The sequence below is a fragment of the Rousettus aegyptiacus genome, unplaced genomic scaffold (genome assembly GCF_014176215.1).
Source record: "Rousettus aegyptiacus isolate mRouAeg1 unplaced genomic scaffold, mRouAeg1.p scaffold_m13_p_4, whole genome shotgun sequence".
Classification (NCBI taxonomy): domain Eukaryota; kingdom Metazoa; phylum Chordata; class Mammalia; order Chiroptera; family Pteropodidae; genus Rousettus; species Rousettus aegyptiacus.
Window position 1 is genome coordinate 152,126,598 of NW_023416307.1, and position 21,538 is coordinate 152,148,135.

General features: G+C 45.1%; 1 long non-coding RNA gene and 1 pseudogene across 1 annotated transcript in view; one reads left to right on the plus strand and one right to left on the minus strand.

The window, feature by feature from the left end:
* The window catches only part of LOC107509065, a 116,744-nt gene that overhangs the window by 63,638 nt on the left and 31,568 nt on the right, over positions 1 to 21,538 (plus strand). The window lies entirely within an intron of this gene.
* LOC118602251 lies at positions 16,634 to 16,752 on the minus strand (annotated as a pseudogene).

Below are 21,538 nucleotides of genomic sequence, written 5' to 3' on the forward strand. Positions count from 1 at the left end.
CGGCTGCAGTTTGCAGGCACGGGTGAGTGGGGCAGAACGAGCCCAGCCAGGAAGGAGGCTTCGATGACTCAGAGGTACACTGGGTCCTCTGCGCCTGTGACGGGGGGAGGCTGGGCCTGGCCGGCTTGCGTTTGGTCTGGACCCGCATCCATGCCCAGTTTGCTTCTCCCCGGCTGCCTGTACTCGGTGAGGCAGGACGTGGCCCCTGCATTTGCACGTGGAGGCTGATGGAGCCCCCACAGGAAGGCAGGCAAGGGTCTGCAGGAGCGAGATTCGCGTAGGACCTGAATGCTCGAGGTCATGGCCTTGGAGTAGTGGTGGCATCGCCCTGCATGGGAGACACCGCTTGGTTTGTTGAGTAGGGGAGGCCGCCCACGAGCCAGCAGGGAGACTTGACTTGTCCCAGCAGCGGCCTACGGCTGCCGTCGTGACTCAGCAGTCGGGGGCTCCTCCTCGTTCACTTTCCAAGAGGCTTTCTGGGCCAGCCGACATCAGGATCCCCCTACCGCGATGGCCGCCCTGGGCGGTGGGGTGGGGGCAGTTGCACTGTGAGCCAGTAATGGGTTTCTCAGTGCACAGAGGACACACTGTGACTCTGTCCCCTCCTCTGTTGTCACCTCCATGAACAAGCGATTCCCCCAGGAGTGGCTACCAAGGGAGGATTCAAGTGCAAATGGTTTATGGGAAGGGACGAAAGGAGAAGAGGGGAGAGGACTATGGTCACCAGGGGGTGAGGGAGCTGGGTGGGGCATTGACCCCCCAGCTCCCACGGTCGTGTCCTGGGTTGTTGATGTACCCACACTTCCGGCCGGCACTCTGCAGGCCCAGGGAGACCCAAGCACAGAGAAGCCAGGCTCGGGGACAAGAAGTCTTGGGTGGCATCAGCAAGTGCCAAAGGGGTGTGGGCAGGACATCAGCAGTTGGCTAGGGACAGGGTTGTTTGTCTTCTGCCTTTTGAGGCAGACTCGGATTAAACCCACTGTACAAAGGGGTGCGGGGGGACCGAAAGCTGGAGGTGACCCGTGTCCAGGGCGGATGGATGGACATGCCACGGCGGTACATCCATACGATGGAATGTTATTCGGCCTTAAAAAGGAAGGAAATTCTGACACACAGGACGAAATGGGTGAGCCTTGAGCACAGTATGCTAAGTGAAATAAGCCAGTCACAAAAGGACGAGTTCTGTAGGATTCTTGTGTGAGTTTCCTGGAGTAGTCAAAATCGTAGAATGATGGTGTGGTGGTTGCCAGGGGTTGGGCGGAGCCGGGGGGAAGCGATGGAGGGGCTGGTGTTTGATGGGGGCAGAGTTCCAGTGTGGGAAGATAAAAAAATTCCGGAGGTGGATGGTGGTGATGGTTGCACAACGATATGAATGTGCCAAATGTCACAGAACTCTGCACTTAAAAATAGTTAAAATAGTACATTTTATGTATATTTTACTACAATGGGGGAAAAAAAAAAACCCAGAGCCCAGCAGCTGAGTACCTTCTCCGGGGCCGCTCGGTGGTGAGCTGTCCCCACTGGAGCACCTGAGGAGGTGCGTCTGTTGCCCTGCAGGCACCACGAAGTCCTGCTCCGCCTGTCACCACCTCACCAGCTGAGGACGCCACAGCAGGGACCCAGCAGGTGGTTCTGGGGATTACAGCTCAGATGAAGTCGAGACCAGAATGAAGCTTTGTGGCGTGTCAGGGAGTAAAAACCCCTTCGAATGGTGGTCTTACTCCGAATCCCACCGTTATCATTTTAGCTCGAGGGAAGTGAAACTGACCTGTTGGGGACCTACTGTGCGCAGGAAACCCCCAGGTGCAGGGGGAATCACACCAGCATCTCTGCCTCTTAGTTCATGTCTCGTGGGCAGGAGGGCCTGTGGACAGGCATTAACCCAAAGAGCGGGTTACTGAGGTCGCCAGGTGGAAGAAGATTGGGGGAGGGGGAGCGGATCTTGACAGGGGACACAGGGTGGGTGACCTTGAGGAACTTAAAGGTCAGGGTGATAGAGAATGGCATGGTCAACTTTGCTTTTTTTAAATCTTATTTTATTTATTTATTTATTTTTTTTGCAGTAGGGGAGTAGGTTAGACTGGGTGAGGATAAGGAGAGGCAGCCCATGGGAAATGACTGTAACTTTACAGGTGACATGTGACTCAGGGGGCTTGCACCTGGACAGGGGTGGTGTTACTGGCCTCACAGGAGGGTCTCACACGAGGGTCAGGATATAGAAACATTTCAGCATCTTTGGAGAAAAACATCTGTTAGGCGTAACCTGTATTTAAATAGAATTTGCAGTATTTTTAATCAGTTTTCATAAGGCCAGATTTATACAGAAAACAAATTGGAAACCTCATCTTAGATGGCTTGGAGGACAAAAGAGGCTGGCATGACTGTCACTACACCTTCTCTGGTTCACAGGACACTTAGACCCCCGAAAGGCCTTTACCACCTTTCATTTATATGCGCCCCCATTGTAAAATGGAGGGTCGCGCTCTGTCTTTCCAGCACCTTCCGGGTGTCTCGCACTCCGCTAGATGCTGAGGGAGAGGTCCAGACGCACAAAATAAGCAGTCTCCAGAGCACTTGGAGTCTGGTCGGGGCAGTTAGGCAGGGGCAGCTGAAGAGTTGACCATGTGTCTTTCGTAGCCAATCGAAGCAGCCAGAAGTAGGACATGATTAATTGTTTAATGATAAATGGGACAGAAAATAAGGGACTGTAGGAACCGAGAGGAAAGAAGAGCCCCTTAGGGTTTCCGAGCCAGATCTGAACTCCAGAAGGATGCAGGGCATTGGGACAGAGCCTCAGCACTGGCCTCGGTGAGCGGGGAAGGCTCAGGGTAGAAAGGGCGGGGCGGGTGAGGAAGGCGGGGCAGCACCGCATGCCCTGGAGCCCCGCCAAGGATTTACCCCGCAGGTGAGAGGAGGCTGCAGCCTGTCCTTGAGCTGGAAAGGCAGCAGGATGCCAAATCGCATGCCAGGGCGAGGGGCTCGTACAAACTGGGGAGCCAAGAGCAGTTTGGAGCTGGTGGGCGATGTGTTCAAAACAGTGTTTTTAAGGTGACTTAACTGTCCCACTGGGCGGCATGACTTAGAGACTGGAATGGAGAAGCCGTCAAGGAGCAGATGAGAGAGCGGATGTTTGGGGAGAATTAGGAACTTGAACGTGAGATGGGCACGGGCAGAGGGTATGGACAGGACAGGTGTGCACATCCCTCTGAAGCACCCCCGTCAGGAAAGGGGGCGGGAGCTGGAAAGAGCCCGAGCTTTTCATCTGACGACCCGCATCCTGAAGCAGCAGCCAGGTACCCTTGGGCAGACGGCTCACGAGAAGCTTCGGTGCCTCTGCTGGGTCAGACCAGAGTTCTTAGGCTTCCCGCAGCTTGTCGGGGTGGGGGGAGGAGTCAGGGAGACAGCAGGGCAGAAGCCCAGGTGGGGCAAGTGCTGATGCCCCTGGAAGCGGGTGGAGGGAGCAAATTTGGGGAGCAAAATGAGTTATTTCAGGCATTCTGAATGTGATTTGCCATGGCGGGGGGGGGGGGGAGGGGTGGAGTCCAAGGGGCAGCCGTCTATCAGATCCAGCTGGAGGAGGATGAAGGTGAAGGAAGCGTCCACTGGGTTTATCGTTTAGAAGGTGGGGCGGCGGGGCGGCCGGGGGGGGACCTTCGAGAATGGGAGGTGCACGAGGTAGCAGAGCTGTACGTCAGTGGTCGGGCCCAGGAGGAGACAGACGGCTCACTCAAGGTGGGTAATTTGAGGAGGGTTGAATCAAGGCATGGTGTACAGATGTGCAGACAGGGGTAGGGTTGCCATGGAGTTGACCGAGTCCCCAGGACTGGTAGCAGTGGCAGCCAGCCTGAAGGGACCAGAGCAGGGAGCTGTAACCAGAACCTGAGACAGAGAGGCTGGCTGTGTGGAGGGGGACCCGGCAGAGGGTGAACCCAGGGCCTCAGTACCCTGGCCTCACTCACCTCCCCACCAGGCTCCTGCCCGGAGCTGGATGACAAAGGGAGGAGAGCGGATTGAGAGGGGCCAGCAAAAGGCGTCGCACGCCCACACGCCGAGCTGCAGGGCAAGGGAGCCGGGAGACGGGGGATGAAGCAGGTGCAGCCGTAAGGTAATGGAGATGGCGGAAGCCGGGGGGGGTGGGGCCTGGGCAGCCTGAGCCCCTGCACGCGCCCCGCCCGTGATGGAGGTGGGGGGAGCGGGGAGTGGAAGACGACTGACCCGAGGGCAGCCCAGATGGGAAGGAGGTGGGTTCAAGTCCCATACCCTGGTCAGTCTAGAAAAGGCATAATTGAAAAAAATATATACTAGTGTTCCCTGAAGCCTGCGTAATAATGATGAAGTCAGATTCCAGCAATTGGTGAGCCTTTCTGTCCTCTGATTTGCTTTTGTGACATGAGCAGAAACCAGAATTTCCAAACTCGACCTGCTCTTTTCCTTTCCCTGAAAGTCCGGCCCAACTGGTGCGCTTGAGAATAATGTTCTTGATCACGTAGCCTCTTCGGGAAGCAGCCTGTTTCCCACTGCACCTCGTTTCACCAGAACTTGCGTGTTAGCAAGGTTTGCCCGGAGCGCACCGGGTCTTGTTCAGTGCAGATTCCAGTCCAGCAGGTCCGAGGTGGCCTGAGGATCTGCATTTCTGCCAGCTCCCCAGTGAGCTGCCGCTGGCCTCCGGAGCCTCTGTGAGGAGTGAGGTCCCGGGAAGCCTTTTCTAATAGTTGAGGTGGGGGGGGGGGGAGTGGGGGGAAGGAAGCAGGAGCTAGGTGCTCACGGGTTTGACAACTGGATGGTAAACATCTATTAAAAAAAAAAAATTTCATTTCAAAGCCGCGAGCTCACCTCTGTTGGCACTCACCGTGAGCTGCTTCAAAGCAGATGCTTCTGGAGGCGAAGCCTCTCCTGCACATTGCAAATTACCTGTTAATAGCGGCGGCGCCATAAATAGATTGGCTTGAGTGCCTTGCTGATTTCCCTCTTCTTGAAATGGTTCTCCAGTTCAAATGCTAGGGTTTCTTTCACCGCCGCCCCTCTCTCCCTGCCACCACCCCCCTCCCCCACCTCTGCACACACAAAACGTGGTATTCTTCTTCAGCCTGTTGGGGTTTTTCAAGTCCATGGGTGGAGGCAGAGAGTTCGGGAGCTCCTTTTTAAGCAGCTTCTTAACACCGCTATCCTATCCGCAAGGCCGGCCTCCGGCCCCTGCTGACTGGACCAGTAAATTTCAGGAAAGGCAGGTCCCCAGTGACCATTTCACTCATTAACTGAAGAGGGCTGTCACAGTTCTGCCGGATGTGGAAAGCACAGGCGTTTAAGGACGGCGATTTCTCCGGCCCTCACTTAGGGCCCCTCCTTGGCTCCGAGGAAGCAGACTGAACAGCCAGTGTGCCGGCTTCTCAGCTCCTAGGGTTATACGCGGGGCCCTGCCTTCCGCTGGTTGCCTCTGATTTAGTTCTAATCTTTGAGTGACAAGCTAAGAGCTAGGGGGTGTAGTTACAGTCATCAGACAGTTTATTTTGAAAGTTAAGGTCAGTGAAGAAGAAAAGCCCGTTCGACTCCCTCCCGCCAGGCCCACTACATTCCACTGCCTTTCCTTGAACTTAAAAAGCAGATTGCAGCCTTGAGCAGCAAACGTGGTCTAGATAGATACACTTGGGTCCAGTCATTTTCTTCTCTCTTGATTTCTTCATACTTGCTCAGACTCACTAAGCAAAACAGGACCTCCCATAATCTCTGGCTCATGCTAGATCATGGAGATATAATTCACACCAGAGACCAACAGCAGCTCACTGGTGGGCTGGTAGAAATCCAGAGCTTCTAGCCGCCTCTGCCCAGCTGAATTGGAATCTGCCCTTAACCCAGCTCCTAACACTGCTGCCTGGTGTGACAGGCAGCTCTAGGTAGCTTCCGCCCTAGCCACACATGCCCAAGGGAAGTTTAGGGGACCCAAAATTGAACACAGGACCCTTAATTAGAACTGTGCAGTCTCAAAACGCGAAGACTCCAGCATAGAACTGGGCACTGCGTGCGTCACAGCTGTCTTTATCCAGGGCTTCTGTCCAGGAATGCACCTTCAGTGGGGAGTCCCGGTTCTGCCCCGGCCGCTGCTGGCCCAATGAGAAAACTGGGGGCTTCTCAGGAGCTTTTCCCGGTGTCCCCAGCAGCACCTGATCCCAGGTTCTAGAAGGGTCTTTGCTCCTTTCTGTCGGATCGCGTTGGGCACCTCACACACAAAACTGCCAGACTCTGACTCGGTGATTTCTGAAAGCTGGGTTATTTATTTAAGCAAACTTACAGTTTAAGCCAAAGCATGTTGTATACCTACTAAGTGCAAGCCATGGGTAGTACGAGTGGACAGGCCAGAGAGAGAGATAAATAAGACACTTATGTAGGGCCTCAAGAGCACCGGCAGGAATGACATGTCAGCCCATAAGGCACACTGCTGAGGCTTTGCGACGTACCCCTTATGCCAGGGAAGGGGACAGAGCACTGGCTGGCAGGGAACCGGAGCGGCCTGACGGAGGAGGTGGCATTGGAGACAAGACTGCAGTGAGGTAACAGGACTCTGCCAGGCAGAGACCTTTAGGGCTTGGGGTATTGCAAGGAGAAGCAGGGAGGCCCGTTAGGACTTTGAGGAGGGTCAGTCAGGTGATGTGGGGGGCAGGTTGCCCTGTGAGCTTGGGGAGAAATGGACGTTGAAATCTACCAACAGCATAGCGGACATCTAGTCTTAAACCACCATGCATTTCGGAGGCATCTTCTTTTAATTCCTCTCCTCACCCTCAGGGGCGGGTTTTATTATCTCCATTTCACAGATGGAGAAAACTGAGGCCCAGAGAGGCCAAGGCGACTTGCCCAAGGCAAAGTGAGAAGTGAAACCCAAGGCCTGCCCGAGGCCTCACTCCTTACCTGGGCTCTCTGCCCAACCATAGCTGACCCCAAATGTGGGGGACCAGAGCTGGTCGCAAAACCACCAAGGTCAGAAGCAGTGGGCGCAGCCCTGCAGAGGGCGTGAATGGAAGCGTCTTCCAGCCAGCCCCGGCTCTGAGCCCACTCCCTGCATGGTGTCAGAGACAGAGGTGCTTTCGGGACCCACGTGGGCCCCCGCCTGGGCGGCGTGAGGTTTCAAGGCAGAACAGCCCCACGGTGGCTGGCGGCACTCTCACGGCAGCCCTGTCCCTCCCCGCCGGCCTCGTGCATGGCTGGGCAGAGCCCCCCATGCCCAGGGAGCCGCCTGCCCCTTCAGAGGCCCCAGGCGGAAGGAGACAAGACAGAGCAAATTAAAACAATTGAAGCCACATCACCTGTGCTGCTCCGAGGCGCACGGTCAGATACATAAATACTCGAAGCTGCTGTTCCGACCCGGGCTAATGCGCTTCACCGCCGGGCTCGCCTGCGGAAGCAGCTGCGAGGAGCCGAGCGATAAATTGGATTGTAAAAGCGCCGGATAGAGACATGATTGCAGCGTTTTTACAATTACCTGGTTTTCCCCGCTCCGCAAAGTAGAGTGCTTTGCCTTTGTACTTGTGCGGTTAAAAAAAAAAAAATGTATCCAGGTTAAGTCCGTTTCGCGATTATATCATCAGCAGCCAGCATTATTGATTGCCCACCACTCACCAAGACGCGGGGCACATCTACCCTCGCTCCTGCCCCGCCCGCAGGAGAGGAGGCAGCTGAGGGACAGAAAGGCCACACCCTGTACCAGGCGGGTGACTGGGGAGCAGGAAGGACCCCAACCCAAGCAAGGCGTTGGGCTCCAGAGCCTGCTCCGCCCAAGGGCGAAAGTTTTGCTTTTTGGTCGACAATGCTGTGAGGGGAAGGAAAATAGGTCAATTTTCATTCTTCAAATCCCATATTCTTTTTCACACCTCAGGGGTTGGAGCCGGCTCTGGGCCCGGGGAATTCACGTGCTTCCCGCTTCCTGCGTGGCCAGGGCCCCACTTCGTGGCCCAGCTCGTCGCCCTTCTCCCCGTCTCCCTGCACGTTATCAAGAATCTCACAAAGGTGAACTCAGATCCGTTGTACCAAGTACACGCTGCTTTCTATTTTTTGCTCCTCTACTTAAATTTTCAAAGAATCGAAAATAGCAGTTGCCATTTTTTACCATGTTCTCTTCTGAAATATTTAATTCTTGGGCGGTTTAACACTGCGTTGCCCAAGGATTAACTTCCATTTTTGAAGAGAGTCTATTAGCCGAGAGAGGCAGAAAATGTATTTCACTGAGTGGCAGAGACGGGAGTGGGGGGCACAGGCGCCAGACGAGGGGAGGCCCGCAGTTTGCCCTTTATGAAGCTGCTGCTGGCCCCTCGGCAAAGCCGGGACCGGCTCTCTTTATTAAACACATACTGATTTTTAAAAAGCCAAGTTTCCCTGCAAAGGCCAATTTTAGAGGGATTAATGTTCAGTGAATAATGCATCAGCGAAAGAACTACAACCTTCATACTTAATTGGAAGAGGCAAATTCAGCTGTGGTACAGTGCACACGTCCCCTTCTCAGATGCAGAGCAAGTTCTGGAAGGCTCCGTGGGTCTTAAAGCAATTGGAGGGTGCGGGTAGCTCCCAGGTCACCAGCCAGAATGGTGACAGTCAGAAAAACCGTGGGCTGCCACTGTTTAATTGTTTCTTAACGAAGGCTGGAAAAGGGAGGGGAGAATAAGCATGAAAGTTTTGGTGATTTCTGCCTTTGTTGGTGAAGGTCCTAATCAGAAACGTCATTTCTCTTCTTAATTAAGTCAGATGATGCTGATCTTAGGTGACTCTTATGAGTTGCTGCTTGAGTCTGTCCCTGACCTTCATCTCCTACTCGCTTTGGGCCAGGGCCTAAAATTTATCCTCCCGGAGGCCGCTGTCTCCAGCGGCGTTTGGTTTGGTGGATGGCCGTGATGGTTTTAGTCCTTCCTTCCTGCTCCGTTCAGCAAACTATGTCATTTAGTTTGAGGAGGATGCGTTTTTTTGGGTTTTTTTGGTTCTTTGACCATAAGGTCAGAATTCACTCAGTGGTAGCAGGAGAAAGGGATGCTTTCTCCCTTGATCCTAATTTGCTTGCATTTTAAAAGAAAGTTGTCCAAGCTGTGATCTTAGAAATGTTCTCTCCAGGTCAGTGTGGGAAAGTAATTTTGAGCGATTACCTGCGAGGCTGATTCTCCCAAGTCTGGACTGGGTGTTGATGAACTGCTAACCCTTATCAACTATCATTTGTTTGCTTTTTGTTCTTGAAGAAGAAAATGAAAAGGGGTGCTGTCTCTAAAAATTTAAAAGAAACGATTAGGATCTCACTTCTAGCACGTTTCCCAGCCCGCAGCTAGTTTCCCACGAGACACAGAGGACACTTCCTGTTTTCCACTTTGCCTCAGGGTCACTGAGTCATACCCCTTCGGGAAGGCTGACCTCAGGCGCCCGTGCTCTCAGCTCCCCGTGGTCCCCAAGTTTGCAGTAAACTCAGGGCCAGGGCCAGGGTAGAGAGCACCTCTGATCTGTAGTTTCTGGAGTTTGCGGGGCTCAGACCTTGCTGTGCATTAGAATCACCTGGGGCCATGCTTTTAGAAACCCTCTTCCCGACTGGCCCCGCATCCAGTAAACTGAGTCTCTGGGGGAGGAACCCAGGCACGGGTGCTTTTCCAAACAGCCCACGTGGATCCGGGTTTGAGAACCACTGACCTCACACAGCCTTAAAGAAGGATTCATTCAGAACTGTACCTGCCCGCATTCTAGTCCCCACTTACTTAGTAGACTCTGGAGATTTTCCATTCTTTCCTCATTGATTTTTTTTTTTTTTTTGACAAGTTTCATGTCACAGCTCCACTTGCCCTCCACAGCTAGCACGACCTTTAATAGTCATGTTTCTCACCAAGAAAACGGTTTAAAGCTTTAAGCCTTATGTGACCTTATAGTCTTTGTCCAACTTAGTTCATTAATGATAAGAAAGACCTCACGGTTCAAATGGAGTTACTCCGTTGGACTTTGCTAGGTATATTTTTTTTCAAAGCAAGGATGCGTTTGGGCTTTGTTTCGTAAGGGATTATAATTTTTATTTTAAAATGAAGGCTACCTTGGGGACCAGAAGATTTTTTTGTTGTTGTTCTAGAACTCTCCCAGCAGCATTTCTTTAGAAAGTGAGGTGAGCTCTTCCACAACTAGGATGTTAGATCTCTAAATCATGACAGTAGGTCTTTAGTAAAAATATCTGCCAATTTTTTTTTTTTAATTTACATTTAAGGAGAAGAACAGGTGTAAAGTCGAGGTGTTAGATGGGGCGGGAAGAACAAAGCAAAACAGCCATCATTGCAATCAGACATTCCTTCTTTATAAGACTATACAAACAATCCGCTTCATTTCCCAGCAGCATGCCTTCTAGAACACACAAAAGCACAGTGTGACAGGAGGCCGAAATCTCTCGTTCGGGTTCTGACTCATCGGCTGTCTAAACATGAGATATTAGGTATAATATTTCATTTCTTAGGATTGTTTTTATACTGCCTACCTCACGGGGCTATTATGTGGTTTCAAAGAAGTGTAGGTGAAGACACCCTGAAACGCCTAGAGCGCTCGATGATATCATGTGAAATTAAGGTATTATTAAGGCTTCACTGTCTGCTTTGGCCTTTTCATACATGGGTACAAGGTCGCCCTCAGAGAGGCTCATGCAAGCCACGATCTAGCAGAAGAACTGAGTTAAAAGGGAAGGAAATAAACTCTGTAATAGATGCTTTTGCCTTACCGGCAAAGGGAGTTTACATCACCACAGGGCAATTAATTGGTAAAAGACCACTATCATTTAAGACAATGCTTTCAAAACAACCCACGCTAAGCTTCATGACAGAAAGGCAAGGGGACTTGGGAAGAGAGACAGATCCTCAAGTAGGTAAATATTATTTATATAATCTGTGTAAGTTATGTTAAGAATTTAAGAATTTTTAAAGCTACCTGGACTTGTTTCACGTGTCACATTCGTTTTCCACCCTGAGGTTGACCAGTGTCTGCACAGGGCAATTCCACGGCTAGAAATGGCGCGCAGTGGCCCGGCCGCTGCCGTCAGTCACCCACTGCCACGTGCTTGCGCCTCAAGAGTCTGTCACTTTCGGGACAACAGAATGAAAACATGAGCCATATTCCCTTATGTGCTTGTCTCAGGATAAGCGTCTATTGTATTTTCTAAAAAGTATCAAGGTGGGGACGATCCTCTTTTAGAATGGTGGAAGCAGACATGAGCGAAGAACGTAGCCTTCTAGTCAGTATTTCTGCATCGCTTATGAGATGCCTCTTCTTCCCAGCTTTGTCTCTCTCCATCTCAGGCCCAACTCCGGAAGTCATCACCGGCCATCGTGTAGTGTTCATGTTTTCAGACATTCGCCATTTATAATCGGTGCCAACAGGTGCGTAGTGATATCTCATGCCGTTAAGAACAAAAACCAAAAACGAGTCTCTGTTACAGAAATAAGTCATCCCCTTTCCACATATTAATGGAGCATCTACTATGGGCAGGGTACTAAGAATTGGTAAAGTTCCTGATGTCAGAGTTTACATTCTAATCTTTTGTAACTTAAAAAAAAAAAAAAACATTTTCTATTTCAAAATAACTATAGATTCACCGTAAGTTGCAAAGATAGCACAGAGAGGTTCCGCGCACCCTTTATCCAGTCCCTAAATCTACATATGTCGATTCGTGTCAGCTGTCAGTCACCACAGTCGAGGTGCAGAAGGATTCATTACCACAAAGACCTTCACGCCACCCCTTCGGTCATGCTCCCCACTTCCCTTCACCACCTCTCACCCCTGGCAGCCACTAACCTGTTCTCTACCATTATAATTTTGTCATTTTGAGAACGTGATAGCAGTGGAGTTATACAGTATGTGACCTTTTCCTATCGGCTTTTTAACTCAGCATAATACCCTTGAGATCTATCCAAGTCGTTGTATCGATTGTTTTTTCCTTTCTATTGTGAAGCGTATTTCACGACATGGGATGTACGTAGTTTAACCATTTACCTATGGAAGGGGATACCGTGATCGTTTCCACTTTGGGGCTATTACAAGTATGAAAGCTGCTATGAATAATTGTGTGAAATGATAGGTTTTCATTTTTCTGGGACAAACACCCAGGAGTACGGTCGCTGGGTCATACAGCAAGCACATGTTTATTTTTTGGAAAAACTGCCTGACTGTTCTCCAGAGCAGCCGTACCATTTACATTCCCAAAGGCGATGTAGGGTCCCCCCACATCCTCTCCAGCCCCTTGTGCTGTCACTATTTTTTATCGGTGCCAACAGGTGCGTAGTGACATCTCATCGTTCATGGTCTCAATTTGCATTCCCTTGATGGGTGGTTGTGTCGAACACCTTTTCGTGTGTTTTTTTGCTATCCATACGTCCCCGTCAGCGAGATGTCTGTCCTTTTATGTCTTTCCCCCATTTTCTAATTGGAGTGTTCGCCATTTTGATATCGAGTTTAGAGAGTTCCGTATATACTTTAGATAATAATTCTTTGTGGGGTATATGACTTCCAAATATTTTCTTTCAGTCTGGACAGCAAAAAGTTTTATTGAAATTTAATTATCACTTTTTTTTTCTTTATGGCATCATGTTATATCTAAGGATCCTTTCCTAACCCCAGATCCTTAAGATATTCTATATTTTCCCTAAGTTTTATAGTTTTACATTTTAGACTGTCTTTCATTTTGAGTTAATTTTTATATAAACTTGAGGGATTTTTTTCTTTCTTTTGCAGGGTTGTTCTAGCACTTGTTGTTGAAAAGGCTGTCCTTCCTCCACTGTATTTTAAACCTTTGTCAAAAGTCAGTTGGGCAATCATGTAGAGTTATTTCTGAGTTCTCTATTCCTTCCATTAACCTGTATGTCTCTCTCTCTGCCAATACCACATGGTCTTGGTTACTATATCTCTATAAAGTTTTGAAATTGATTGGTTCCTCTTACGTTATTGGTTTGTGTTTTGTTTCAAAATTGTTTTAGCTATTCCAGTACCTCTGTCTTTACATAAAAATTTTAGGATAATCTTGTCTGTATCTACAAAATAGAAGAATTTAGTTAAGAATCATGTTAAACCTGTATCTATGTGAGCAGAATTGATATCTTTACTCTGTTGAGTTTTCAGCTTTATGAACACAGCCGTCACTCCACTTATTTAGATCTTTGATTTCTCTTATTAGCATTTTGTCGTGTTTGGCATCCAAGTTCTCTGCAAGTTTTTTTAGATTTACATATATTTCCCTTTGTTTTCTGAGCAGTTGTAAGTGGTATTCTATTTTTTTTTTAATTTGACATTCATGTTGTTCATCGCTAGCATCTAAAAAATACAACTGATTTATGTGTGTTTAGTATATTGATCTAGTATTCTGTGACCTTGGCAAAGTTTCTTACAAGTTCTAGTTTGTTTTCATTTTGTTTAGATTCATTGGGATTTTTTCTACATAAGCTCACATTATCTACAAATAGAGACAGTTTTATTTCTTCCTGTTCATTCTTTATTCATTTTATTTCTTACCATACTGGCTGAAACTTTCAGTACTATGTTGAACAGAAGTAGTGAACACAGACACCCTTGCCTTGTCCTATTTTATAGGGAAAGCATTCACCATGAACTGGAATATTAACCGGACAGCAATCTGTAGACACTTTTATCAAGTTGAGGAAGTTGCCCTCTATTCCTGTTTTTCTGAGTGTTTAACATGAATGGGTGTTGAATTTTGTCAAATGCTTTTTTATGCATTCATTAATATGATTATGTAATTTTCTTCTTTAGCCTGTTAATGTGGTAGATTACATCGATATTGAATTTCGAACCAGCTTCCATCTCTAGAATAAACCCCACCTGTTCATGGTGTATAATTTCTCTTATATATTTCTGAATTCTATTTGCTAATGCCTCGTTAAGGAGTTTCGCATCTATTTTTATGAGAGATATTGATCTGTAATTTTCTTTTTATACTGTCCCTGTTTGGTTTTGGTATTAGGATAATAGTAGCTTTACAAGATAAGCTGAGAAACGTTTATCCCTCTTCTATTTATTGGAAGAGGATGTATCCAATTGGTGTTAATTCTCCGAGGAAACTATGTGGCTCAGGAGATTTTTTGGAGATTTTAAATTACAGAATCAACTTCCTTAATACTTATAGGGCTAATTACAATATCTATTTCCTATTGAGTTTGTGGTACTTTGTGTTTATTGAGAAATTGGTCCATTTCATCTGTGTTGTCAAATTTTTGTATGTAGAATTATTCACGAAAATCTCTTATTCTTTTGATGCCTTGGGAGTGTGTAGTGATAGTTTCTGTTTTATTCATAATATTGATAATTTGTGTGTTCTTTTTTGCTTTGTCAGTCTTGCTAGAGATTTGGTGATTTTCCTGATCTTTTCAAAGATCCAGATTTTTATCTTCTTTATTGTTCTATTTTCAATTTCACTGGTTTCTGATCTTAATTATATCTCTCTTTTCTCCTTGCTTTGGGTATATTTTGTTCTTCTTTCTCTAGATTCTTTAAGTAGGAGCTTAGATTATTATTACTTGGGACTTTTCCTCCTTTCTAAAATTCAACGTGATAAATTTTCCTCTTAGCTCCGCTTTAGCTACGTGTCATAGATTTTGATATGTTGTATTTTCCTTTTAATTCAGTTCTGTATATTTTCTTTCCTTTGAGACTTCTGCTTTCAGCTATGGATCACTTAGAAATCTTTAGCTTCCAAGCGGAGAATTTGCATTAATTTTTTTTTTTCTGTTACTTATTTCTAGTTTGACATCATTATAGTCAAAGACATACTACGTATGGTTTGATTTTTTTTTTTTTTTTGGTTGAAGTTTGGCTCTAGATACTCATTCTTCGTATATGTCCTATGGGGACTTGAAAAGAATGGTATGCTATCATCGTGTTCTTTAAATATTGATTAGATCCTGTTGATCAATGATGTTGTTGATGTTCGCTATATCCTTGCTGATTTTTTGTCTAGTTTTTCTATCAGCTTTTGAAATAGGGATGTTGATGTCTCCAGCTAGAATTGTGCATTTTTCTCTTTCTCCTTTCAGTTCTATCATTTTCGTTTCTCACATTTGCAGCTCTGTTGTTTGGCGTACATGTATTCAGGATTCGCCGTGTTTTCTTGATGGATCGATCGTTCTATCTTTACATAATATTTGTCTCTGTGTCTGGTAAGTTTATTCGCTATGAAGCCTACTTTATCTTATATCAATGTAGCCACTTCTGTCTTTTGATTAATGATTATATATCTTTTTCCCATCCTTTTAATTTATCTTTGTCATTATATTTGAAGTGAGTTTCCTGTAGACAGCAGATAGTTGGGTAGTGTTTTTTTATCCACTCAATCTCTGACTTTTAATTGGTGTATTTAGATCACGCACATTTAATGTATTTATTGATATGTTAGCACATGAGTTGGCCATTTTAGTTTTCTTTTCTGTTGTACTCACTCTTTTCATTTTTGTCTTTTTCCTGTCGTCCTTTGGGTTACTTGAACATTTTTTAGAATTCCATTTTGATTTATCTAAAGTGGTTTCAAGTGTGTCTCTGTATATATTTTTAGTGGTTTGTCTAGGGATTACGTTCTAATTATGTATGTATGTAAATGTTTGTGCACATGTACATGTATATACATGTGTAATCTATCAGAGTCTATTGGTATCAACATTTTACCAGTTTAAGTGAAATATAAAAAAATCTTACTCGCCTTTACATCCTTTTATCCTCTTCTGCTTATAATTGTCTTAAATATTTCCTCACCTACATTTAGAACCACATCAGTGTTATAATTTTGTTTTAACCATCAAATAAATATCATGTAGAAAATTCAACAGAGGGACAATATATTGTATGTACCTGTATTCTTACTCTTTCCACTTTTTTTCCTCCCAATATTCTGAGGTTCCTTTTTAAATTTCCTTTGTGTTTAGAGAACTACCTTTATCCATTCTTCTAGGATTGGCTGTCTGATAACAACTTCTCTTAGTTTTCCGTCATCCGAGAATTTTTTGATTCACCCTTCATTCCTGAAGAATATTTCCACTAGGTATAGAATTTGGGGCTGACAACTTTTTGAAAAGCACTTGAACAATGTTATGCTACTTTCTTCTTGGCCTTTCTGGTTTCACACACACACACAAAAATCTGTTATTCTAATTTCCCTTATAAGCGTCATTTCTATATTTATGCTTTCAAGATTTCTAAATATCATTTTCAGGTGTTTGATGTGTCTTGGTATGGATTTCTTCGGATTATCCCATTTGGGATTCACTCTGCCTCTTAAATCTATAAATTTATGTTTTTTGCCAAAATTTGGGGAGTTGTCAGCTGTTCTTTCTTAGAGTGCTTCTTCAGCCTTGCCTTCTTCCTCCCTTCCTTCCAGGGCTTTGACGACATGACTGCTAGCTAGATCTCTGTTATAACACAGGTTCCTGTTTATCTTTTTTTCCAATTTATTTTCTCTCTGTTGTTCAGATTGGGTAATTTCTGTTGTTCTATATTCAAGTTCGTTCATTCTTTCCTCTATACCATTCATTCTGCCTCTTTTTTTTTTTTTTTTTAGAGGAGATAACCCTTGGTTGACCTCACAGATTTCAAGAACCTTGTCAGCTTACAATCTCTTTTTCTTTTTTTTTTTTAATTTTTAATTTTTTTATGCCTACAGCACCTGGTTTTCCTAGGTGGTCTCCCATCCAAGTACTAACCAGGCCCGACTCTCCTTAGCTTCTGAGATCAGACGGGATCGGGCTTGTTCAGGGTGGCATGGCCATAGACTCATTCTGCTTTTGATCCCATCCACTGAGTTTTCTATTTCAGTTAATGTATTGTGCAGTTCTAAAATTTCCATTTAGTTCTTCTTTATGTCTCTATTTATTTGCTGAGAGTTTTTTACACTTGTTTCATGCCTGTTCCTAATTCTCATTAAAGCACTTTTGTGGCTACTTTAAAATATTTGCCAGGTAATTCTAACATCTCTGTTATCTCAATGTCGGCATCTCTTGGTTGTCTTTATTTATTCGAGTTCTTCCTGCTTCTTGGTATGTGTGACTTTATATCAAAACCTGGACATTTGGGGTGTTATGAGACTCTGAAACTTATTTAACACCTTTCTGGTTTAGGTGGCCTTCTCTAACACTGCTCCAGCAGGGGAAAAGATGGCACTGCCTTGTTATCATGGATGCAGAAGTCAAGGCCATTCCTTCAGTCTCTGTCGACATTCAGGGGCAAGAGGAGTTCATTATTCCTTGGCAAGAGTGAGAGTGTCAGCTCTACACTAAGCTTGATACCACCCTGGCTGGGAAGGGCATTAGCGTCTCGTTGTTGCTATACATGTGGTCTGTACTGACACCTCGATTTAGGGGTGCGACTTGACTCATTACCACTGTTGAAAGTCCTGACTCTCTACGAGGCCTCCCCTGACACCATAGAGGAAGGGGTATACTTCATTATTACTGGGTGATGGTGAAAGTTCAGGTTCCCTACTCAACCTTTTCTGACTCTACTCTTACAGAGATGGGAGTGGGTTATGCTGTACCTGCTACAGCCTGGCAAGGGTGAAAGTCTAGGTTTCCCACTTGTCTGTGCCCATTGGCATTTCCAGATTGTTGGCTTACTTGCCTACAAGTCTGGGATATATGAGGCAAGTAGAAAAACCAAAAACCTCACCGCCGTGTTATTCTTTGGATCTCGAGGGCCCCTAGCCAGTCTTTTTCCTTCTCTCCACTTTTCATCTCTGTATCTTTCTGATACGGATATAGAACAGATGAAGATATCCTATATCTCGGAACCTTACTGAACAATTTTAGTGGTTCTAACCATTTTCAAGTTGATGGTATTGGATTTCGGAGGACGACGATCACACATTTTGAAAATCATCGTGCTTTCTCTTCCTTTCCAACATTTATACCTCACTTCGTTTTCTGGTCACTGCCTTGTCCAGCACCACTGGTGCAGCATAGAATAGCAGTGATGATGACAAATATCCATTCTTCTCCTGCTTCCACTCTTTCAATGCTAAGTAGGTTGTTTTGTAGGTTTCCGTTTCTATATTTTATCAATGTTTTCTCTGAGCTTCGCTCACTAAGAATTTTAATTAGGAATGGTTCTGTTAAATTCCTTTACTGAATTTATCAAGATGAGCACGTGTTTTTTTTTTTCTCTAATCTATTAATGAGTCGAATTATAGTGGTAGATTTTTCTAATGTTGAGTCTGCCTTGCAGTCATAGGATAAACTGTCCTCACAGTGTGTTATCCTTCTAAGAACCTACTAATTTCGATTTGTTGTTATGTTTTGTATATATTAATAAGATTGTGGTTCTAACCCCTGCCGCTCTACACCAAACTGATGACCTCTTTTAGATGATGCATACATTCTCCGGTGCTGTTTTATTCTACTCCCATGGTCACGGTCTTAAATTAATGCTAAATTTCCTATTAACTATTTCTTCTTTTTAAATGTCCCACCTGGCTTTTGTGGGCATTTTAAGTTGTTGAACTCTGGTCTATACTTTGCTATTTTTGTGCCATCCTGTCCAATTTTGGTATCTAGGTTATGTTGGCTCTGTAAAATAAATTGGCAATCTTTACGTATTTTCTGTGTTCGATAGCAGTCTAGCAAACAAATTAATACATGCTTTAAACTTTAAAGGTTGTTAAATGTAAAAAAAAAATGTGATTAGTAAAACCATCTGGACCTGGGACTTGCTTGATGGGAGCTGGAGGTGGGGGCGTCTGTGACTACATTTCCAATTTTATTTTCCTGCAATTACTGGTCTTTTCAGGTTTTCTGCCTCTTACTCATTTTAGTAGTTTATATGTTCCTAGAAAATTATTTTCTGTTCAAATTTATTTTTTAATTTATCAGAATTTGCATATATTCTCTAAAATTGTTGAAATCAAATCCATGTCTGTAGTTATATCCTCTTTTATTCTTAATTTTGTTTTTTTTTTTGTTATCAGACTGTTCTCTTTTATTAGTATTTAAACATCTTTTGGTTTTAATGATCAAACTGACTTGTTTGTTTTTCTATTTCATCAGTCCTATTATCTTTGATTCCCTTCCTTTTACTTTGTTTAGTGCTTTTTAAAAATTTTTCTAGAGGTCATTGCTTAGTATGTTTTCAATCTTAGTTGTTTTCCAAATGTATTTTAAATTTGGAGTCCCTCTTTGATGCACCCTGTGGATTGTGAACTGAGTGCTCTCATTATCCTTCTTTTCTATATGGTCTCTAATTTCAGCTTTGATTTTCTTTTATAAATTACGCTTGGGCTAGAGTTCCAAGAGACCTGTAGTACTTATCTTTTGAAGATTTTATGGAGGTTTAATTCATGGCCAAATACTTGGTCAGATTTTTTTTAAGTGTTACATGGAAATGTAAACATGTTTTCTGCTAGTTGGGAACTGAATTTAAATATGAAATTCACCTGGCTTGATGATTGTATATTCAAATCATCTGTATTCTTAACCTCTTTTTTTGCCTACTTGATCTGTCAATTTCTGAGACAGATGGGCTAAAGTTTCACACTATGCTCGTGGATTTAATAGTTTCTGCTTGCATTTCTAACACTTGTTACATAGTTCCATGCTGTGTTCTTCAGTGAAGAAGGTTTGTGACTAATTATCTTCTAGATTGTATCTTTAATCCATAGAAAATATTCCCTTACTTTTGGCCTTGAATTCTACTTCTGAGCATTATTAATAGTGCATTTTTTGCTTCCTTTTTGATAACACTTATTAGGTTTATCTCCAGTCATTCTATTCCGTGTCATTTTAAGTTTTTTGTAAATATCCAGCTCAGTTCTGCATATTTCCCATCTGCACGTCTATCTTTTAATAGGCAAATTAAACTATTTGTATTTATGATAAATATTGACGTGTTTGGATTTATCCCTGTCATTTATTTTCATTTTCTTCTTAACATATTCCTCCCAAGACAGACTTCCAAGGACTCATTCTTGTCCTCTGATTGCTTTGTTTCCACGCTCGCCTATTCTTGTTTAATCAATGCAGCATCGCTCCAAAGATAGCAGGGGTGTGTGTGTGTGTGTGTGTGTGTGTCTGTAAGTTCTGTTCTCCGCAGTGGAGTCCAGTTCAGGTTATTTTTCTTTCTCTACGGTGCAAACGATTCCCTCAAATGTCTCATAACCCTTGCTCGTCCACTCATACATTAAAATGCAGAAACGTGTGGATCGGTGCTGGTAGCTGTTGAGTTCCCTCGGCCATAACCAATCGTATGCCTTGGTTTCCCCTGCAGCTCCCTCTTCTGAACGAGAGGGATGGCTAAGAGCCACGTGTCAGTTAGTGGGTGATGCAACAGCAGCTTTCTCTTCAGGGTGCCTGGGAAAAGAGCCGCCAGGTAGGGACCACTCCAGCGGCCCCCATAGGGAAGCTATGGCCCGAGGTGGAGCCGTTTCCCACAGCTCCCCACTGGGAAGAGCTGTGTTTCCCTCTTCTCTTTACCCTGACTCTGCTGAGGTGCCCTGCGCTCTCCTCCAATGTTCTTTTTTTTTTTTTTTTTAAGGGGAGGCAACCTTGAGTTGACCTCACAGATTGCAAAGGACCTTGTCACCTGGTCTTCCTCTCTCCCATTCAAGTACTAACCAGGCCCAACCCTGCTTAGCTTCCAAGATCAGACAATCTTCTAATGTTCTTTGAGTCATGGCACACTGTGTCCAGCCTTCTGCCCGCTGGTGGAAGGGGCAGGAACGGTTGGTTCAGGTATATGGAGACAACTTGTAACCAGTTTTCCTCACAGGTGCCCCTGTGGTCTGCCCTCTCCCCAGATTCAAGGTTTTTCCAGCATACCATTGGGAAGACCCCCTGACCTCTGCCAAACCTCCCACTGGGCTGGTTTCGGATGCCACTTTTCACCTATTCTAGTTTTTCTGTCAACCTACCTTCTGTCTTCCAGAAATCTGTCAGTATTGCTGGAGCATTAATGGCGCTCTTTTGATGCTATTAAGGATTTATTTTTTTTCTTGGTGAGGGGAAGAAAACATATGTGCTTGGTCTGCCACCTTGAACCAGAAGTCTGGGAGAGGGTTTAGGATGCCTGAAACAGGTAGTTTTTTGAAAACGGACCAGACCACTGTTTAATTGCAAAATTTTTTCTATAAAGAAACCCAGAAGAGACACCCCTTTTCCTGTCCATGAAAGTCAAAGAAAATGTAAGGCTAGGAGGAAGTGTGTCTACAACTAGAACGAAGTAGCCCCACACTGCTGCCCGGCAGAGGCTGGGTGTCGGGTTGTGTTCGTATCGGCAGCATTGGTCATGTACACTGGCTGCCTCTATTAAAATGGAACTATTAGCAAATGAAATTAAATACCTCAGTTGCTTAGTAACTAATCCAATCTGAGAAAGAAGCAAAAATAGAATACATAAATTTAGAACTTTTAGGCCCCGTGCCAAGCAAAATATTCTTGCTCGTATCCTTTTGATCGCCTGTCATTTTAAATGGAAGAAAGGGTGCGATAGTGTCAAATCGGCAACATTTGATTTGTGCTGACATTGCTAAAGGTGGACACCCCTTGATGGCTAAGCGCTACGAGAGAGAGGTAGG